At 40.1% G+C, this 7,092-nt stretch overlaps 1 pseudogene; it reads left to right on the top strand.

Moving 5' to 3' along the window:
* The first annotated feature begins 417 nt into the window (after nucleotides 1–417).
* The window catches only part of LOC118558421, a 46,442-nt pseudogene continuing 39,767 nt past the window's right edge, over nucleotides 418–7,092 (top strand).

Here is a 7,092-nt window from a genome sequence, read left to right as displayed (position 1 = left end):
GAGAAAATCTCAGCAAACAATGTTTCAGCATAAAGACCAAACATTTGTGCGAACAAATAATGTGAAATTGTTCTGAGCCTGTTGCCACCTTTGTTCAATTTGTTTAAAAAAAAAACAAGATTTCTGGATTTTCCTCCACAACAATCCTTACTAAGGGCTTCATCTAAATACGTCTCATCCTTAATGTACTTAAAAGTGATCAAGGATTCATATTTGCTTTAATCAAGGGGTTGTTCAGGTTTGTACATTTGTATTCCAACAGTTGCTCTTATTTATTTATTCATTCATTTTATTTTCCTCAAAAAGGAGTCGGGGGGAAAAGGGCTTTTGGTATTAGATCCAAAAATATAGCAATGACAACTCCCACGTGGCTCTGCAGAGATAAATAAAGCCAAACTAGATGCTGCTGCTGCTGCTGCTGCTCTGTTGCCTGGTGAACGTGAGCGCGCATGGATGAGGGAGAAACAGAGGAGAGAGATGGGGGAGCTGTCGTGAACGCGCCAGCCTATATGTGTTGGTTAGTGTGTTTGAATGTGTGTGAGTGAGAAAAAGAGAGAGTATGTGTGTGTGTAAGAGAGAGAGAGTGGGAGCAGAGACTCTGCAGTGTCTTGGCAGCTGCAGCAGTGCATCTCCCACCACCGTCCGCGATGCCTCCACGGGTGATGCCCGCCGCCTCCTCCGCCTTCACCTGACCGCAGAGACCGATATGAAGTCGTCGGGCAACTGATCCGGACGTTCACACCTGCTCGCTCGCTGCGTTTCCCCCTTTCCTCCTCCTCCTCCTCCCCTCCACACCCGCGCCCCTCTCTTTTCCTCCTCCGGCACCCTCTGGAGACTGTCAGGAGCGCTTCATTCACGCACCCAGAGCCAGCTGGCGAGAATTTTCTATTTGTTTTTTTATGGAAAATGGCGATAGGGAAAAGATCTCGCAGCATCGCCTGCTTAGTGTCAGCGCAGATCCTCCTGATTTGCAGCACGTCGTGGCCTGGAGCGGAGGGTCTCACGTTCCCTCAGCAATACACGTAAGTGATCCTGACCGGGAAAAAAGAGAGCCTCTGATGGGAGACAACTTTGAGCTCGACCACCGGGGAGATGCAACTCGTTTTCCGCTGTTACATAATTGCATGGTGTGTTGTTGGTGACTTCCATTAATGTACACGCAGCCTCCTGAAAGGTGGTGTCCAGACTGTGGCTCAGCATACAGCAGACACCTTTATGCGTTATTTGCAGGGGTATGCAATCATATGAGCTCAGTCATGCAGACCCCCCCCCCCCCCACCCCCCCAACAAAGTGTGTTTATTAAGTTTTTTCTGCAATCTCACACCTTTGGCTATTTGCTGACATGAAGATGTGCTGACATTCCCATGTAGAGTTTGAAATACCACTCACAAATTCATTTTAGGCTCGTCTGGGAAATAGACTAAATTGCAAATTGAGTTGGTTTTGATTAGTTTAGATTCTCGAGTCGTAAATTAGATTTCGTGCATTTGTAAAACTTGAAAAGCATTGTGCAAAGCAGTTTTTTCCCCCATAGTCATTTACAAATGAACAAAAGGGGGTTTCAGTGCTCAATAAAGGTGGGTTCCCTAGCCCTCGTTCTGCTGAAAGCTGTTACCCAATGACCATTTCCCCCGTTTTCTTGCCTCAAATCAGCCCCGGCTCTTCTTCCCCAACGTTTAATTCGTTACTGTTGAGTACAGCTGGCGCCTCGCTTTGGACCGCGGTTCTCTGTGGGCCCCCCTCCAGGCTCAACAATCAGGCCGCTCTGGATAGAGGAGAAGAGCAGATGGTCAACTCATCTTCAGGGTTCACGGTGAAGGATTTCTGGCCAATCACGACTGGAGATCCGAGGTGTTTTTACCAATTAGAAGATGGGGCTGTAAATCATTCGGGTTGTTGGCGACTGAGGATGAGTGCGTGAGGGAGGGAGAGCATCTTTTATGATGAATTACGGCGTTAGAAATAGTGTATAGTCACTGCTTTCGCTTCCTCCTCCCCTTTCTTCTCTGATGGTTTTTCTGCTGAGTGCTCTAAAACCGCTACATTGGCCTGCACCCAGGGTGTCTTCATGTAAGCTAAATGAAGCAGTCGCTTCCCCAAAGAACCCGTACTTATAGATAGATAGATAGATAGATAGATAGATAGATAGATAGATAGATAGATAGATAGATAGATAGATAGATAGATAGATAGATAGATAGATAGATAGATAGATAGATAGATAGATAAGATCTGCCCCAGTTTACACATCAGCTTCCCTGTCAAAGTGGGCCCTCGTTATGATGCTGTCACCACCATGTTTTACTGTGAGGATGCTGTGTTCAGGATGATGTACAGTGTTAGTTTTGTCCTTATGTTAGGGTCTCATCTGACCAGACCACACCTTCTACATGTTTCCTGGGTCTCCTACATAGCTTGTGGAAAATAACAGCTTCTTTAATGCTGGTGTTCGATAAAGCCAGAGTTATTGAGTTCACCAAAGGGCCGTGCAGAGACCACCAAAGGGGCTCGTGGTCAAAGGAAAAAAAGGGCACATTGGACTGGATTCTAGTGCTGAAATTTCACATAACTTTTACAGTTTGATGTACCACGATGTATTACAAAATAGTAAAGAGTTAGACAATATATTCAGATCTAGGAAAAATGATAGAACACAACACTATGCATATGTTTAATCTATATTTTATTACAATCAGAATCTCACTCTGCAGGAGTCATTTGATTATAGAGCGGTATATATTCCAACCTGCATAGGAGCAAAATATGTCAATTAGAAACCTAGACCATTGAACGTTATTTTGTTTTTACACACTGTTGAAAATATAAAAAGAGGGGGCACAATACAATTATGGTATACTGTAACGAAGCCCGTACTAATAATTCAAGCAGCCCGGATGTTCTGTACTTACAGTGGAGGTGAAGACGGCCTGCTCAGAACGGCGCAGTTGGATCAATTTTAACACACAACTGCAAACAACAAAGCAAAAAGTGAGAAGTTGCCTTAGTGTTATCTGTCAACATGAGACAACGTGAAGCCAAACTGAACCCCAAACTTAAGGTTAAACCTCTTCTATTTGTGTGTGTGCTCATGTTTTATTAGTACATATATGCATGGTATCAAGTCATTGGCTGTTGGTACCTGCAATACTTTATTGGTTGGTTTTGCTGTTCTTTTTATATTTCTCTTTGCAGGTGTAGAAGCAGACTCAGAGGATGTTATATTGCTCTCTCCCTGTCCTCTCTCTCTCTTCCACCTTTTCTCCCTTTCAGCCTTTGTCTCATCTGCTTCTCTTCTTTTGTTTTCACTCTTCTACCTTCCCGTTTCAGTGTCCATTGAACATGAAATAGTCCGAGAATACAATCTAATAAAGCTGCCTGCATATATAAATCAAGTGCAGCACTATGGCGAAAGCAGTAAGGCTCCACTTGTGCAAAAAAATTAGTTTGGCTCTTTTTGCCATTAAGACAACAATTCTTATAGCCAAATTGCCACTCAGGTCACAAAAAACAAACTAAAATATTTATATACATTGTTTATTTCCCTCTTCTTTTTTTCTGCCGTCTGTTGTGTCCTCTTTCCTGTCTCATCCTCCCTGTCGACTGTAGCTCTGTATTTTGTAAATTTTGACTCTTGTGTTCCTTCTCTCTGCGTTACCTGTGTTGTCGTCTGTAGCATTGTGTCTGTACTAATATCCTATTCAAGCTCATCTGATTCATCTCTTTCTTTCTGTCCATCTAGGAGCAGGAAATTACCTATCAGTTGTTCTACATTTGACTATAGGGCATCTTAACATAATCAAAAAAAATAAATAAATAAACTGACTGCTTGTACATTTCTACATAGGTTCAATACCAAACAGTTGTATGTCTACTAGAAAAACTTAATATTTTTGTTCTTACCTGTTGAACTCTTTCTAACCCAGCTGGCAGCCCACTCCCTTTAGCTGCACCAAGCAGCTACTTATTTTTTAATTTAAGATGTTCTTTATGAGGGATCTTTCGCCTTAAAAAACATTATACATAATAATCTAAAAATATTTTTAAATATGTTTTCTCATTATGATAAAATAAAAAAAATGATTTGTTTGATGAAAATGAGGCGCAGAGTTTCTCTGCAGGCTGTAGTGGAAGTATTTTTGTTTAACATTCTGGGTCCTGTCTTTTTGCTAATTACACAGGACAGGACAGATGTGGTCAGCTTATCATTCAAATTTCTTACAGATTCTCTAAATCAGGTAGTGCAGCATTATAATAAATGTATTCAGAGACACTGACATACATTAATCAATCCATGATTGACAGGAGAAGTTAAAAGTTCACACGCTATTATCTAACTCTAATTAAGTTTCTAGAAATGTCTCATTATAAATGTCTTAAAAGAGGCAAACTGGAAAGCATGTTGTATACAATTTTCTTATTAAATTTGTACACAGAAACCTACATTATCAGTTGAGGGGAGAATTTTAACATGTAATTATGATATAATCTACATAATGATTTGTCAGTAAAACTTCTACCCACTAAAGCAGTTGTTCATAGATAAATAGCTGCGTCTCCATTATCCCTCAAAAATATAAAGTATAAATAAAATGCCGCACCACTGCATCTCATCATCACACACCTCTTAAAACTAGCTACCCTAAAAACATTTTAGTAATAAGAAAGACATACAGGGACAAGCGCTCCAAATTACCTCACGCTATAAGCACCATTATACAGGCATATTTGTGTACTTGTTCATATCAAATAAATATAATATAAAATAATACTTGTGTGAGATGTTGTTAAGGACGCTAAGAGGAATACACTTTTTAAGACAACTAAAAAGTCTTTAGGTAACAGCTAGCTCACAATTTAACAGCAGCAAACTACTGTCTGAATGATTATGGCTGCATAAACATAGCTTCTCCTCACCTGTCTTCTCCTGCCGCTCAGGGCTACGTCACTTGTAGGCAAGGGGGAAAACGGGGCAGGTGCTCCAGCCGCCTCTGCCGCCTCTCTGCACATGCCTGGTGCACCAGTACTTCTCCACAGCTTCCTTCCTGATCCTGTCTTCCGTGTTCCTTTGTCTTTATGATTGTTCACTAATGTTCTCTAACAAATTTCTGTGGCCTTCACTGAAGTGCTGGATTTACACTGAGATTAAATGACTCACGAGGACTCTGCCCACTTATTAGGTGACTTCTGAGGGGCTGGAATCTATTTGTTGTCACGCCACTATTTTATATTTTCCTTTTTAAAATGTTGCACATCATTTATTCTGTTTACGTCACCATTATGTCCTTTTGTGTCGGTCTATAAAATAAATTCCCTACAGAAATTGTGTTGGAGTTGTAACATAAAATGTGGGGGAAAACGTTCAAGGCATGAATACTTTTTCAAGTCTCAGTTATAATTGGTTATAGAAATTGTACATGTATAACCATTTTTCAATGATAGATGTAATGCTATGAATTGAAATAGCAGGAAAAGTACTAATTTGCATTTATTTTAAAAATACATCTTCCTTAATATTATTAAAACTATACACAATAATATTATTAAAATTAAATGATTAAATGTATTAATCTGATAACCCTCATTAGGAGTTGTGACTTGGGTATTGAATGGCTTTTCCAATGATTGCAAGGCTTGTGGAAATCAAATACTGTAATTAGAATTAATTAGTCGAGCTATCAGGTTTTAATGAATTTAGTAAATCTGGAGAGTTCTCTGTTGAAATCTGAAATGTAGTGAATTTCTTTGTCCTTCACGGCCGAGGGCAGCACTGCATTAAAAACAAAAGTGATTTTTTAGGGAAAAAGGCTGCTTGGGTTGAGTGTTTATCACCGCATCCCCCCAATCTAATATTATACGGATTACCACAGAGAAAATAATACAAACAAGATCCAACACTCCTGTTATCTTTCGTTGTCTGGGGTTTATTTCATCTTTCAACTAAGGGATGGAGATGGTTAGCAGAAAAGGATTTCCCACGGATGACAATGATTGTGATCTGCTATGAGATTAGGGTGCTATAGTGAAAGACAGCCTGGAGAGATAGAGGTAGGCTCTGAAGGGAAGAGGAATGAAAGTCAGTAAAAGCAAGACAAAATACAAAGATAGTTTTAGCCAGATGTCCAGCAATGCTGCCTTGTTAAATCCAAGTTAAATTGATCTCTCTTTAACTTAATAAAATTGCCTCTTATTTTTCTGTCTTGTCAACTGTTTGTGTGATTGCCTGTGGGATCATTTGAAGGCTGCTTCTGCCACTTATAGCAAACAGATTGATCTTCGGGGCCCTAATAATGTAAAGTCCAAAGTCTCAAGTCTCAATTTCAGCTGCAACATTCAGATAGAAGGGTCAAACTTTTGTTAGGGCTCAAACTGTGAAGAGCGATTGTCACTGACTGTTATTTTAGATGCTGGTTTTTGGTAACCAGGAAGCAGGGGAAAAAAAAAAAAAAGGTGGGAATGTAAGCAGATGATCCAGAACTGGTATCAGGAAACTGGGAGTATATGTCAACAGGGGTGGAGTGGAGAGATGAGTGAGAAGACAGGTCATCAGATGGATAATGGGTGACAGCTGAGAGCAATGAAAGGCAGAGGGAGAACAATGACACGGATAGACATCGAGGTCCAGAAAAGTAAGAACTAATATAAATACTTAAAGGAAAAATGACTAAGGAAAGCATGAGTCAGGAATTAAAATCCAAGGATCATGACAGGATTTCAAAACAAGATTACACTGCACAGAAAATACCCATTGATACCCAGCCATAAAAGATCTGCCTCCAAATGATATTTTTTTATGTGTTTAGTGTCATGCAGGGTATGTCTGATGTTATCATTTGTTTATCTCTGTCTAATCAAACCAGTTTTATCTAAATGTATAATGTCTGATGGGAAGGTTTCAAGTCTTCTGGCAGTTATTTTAGTATTGATTCAGATCACTTATGGGTCTATAATTAGAACCTTCTAGCTTGTGCTTTCATCTTTTCTTGCGGTATGACAACAACGGGCCTCTCTTTCCAGGAAGCAGGGACCACCCCAGTCTGCAGTACATGGTTAAATGTTTTCAATAGCAGAGGAGAAAGGGGTTCACGGTATGA

This window comes from Fundulus heteroclitus, unplaced genomic scaffold (genome assembly GCF_011125445.2).
Source record: "Fundulus heteroclitus isolate FHET01 unplaced genomic scaffold, MU-UCD_Fhet_4.1 scaffold_128, whole genome shotgun sequence".
NCBI classification, from domain to species: Eukaryota; Metazoa; Chordata; class Actinopteri; order Cyprinodontiformes; family Fundulidae; genus Fundulus; species Fundulus heteroclitus.
Note: the sequence above shows the minus strand (reverse complement) of the source record. Positions and strands in the feature narration are given on the sequence as shown.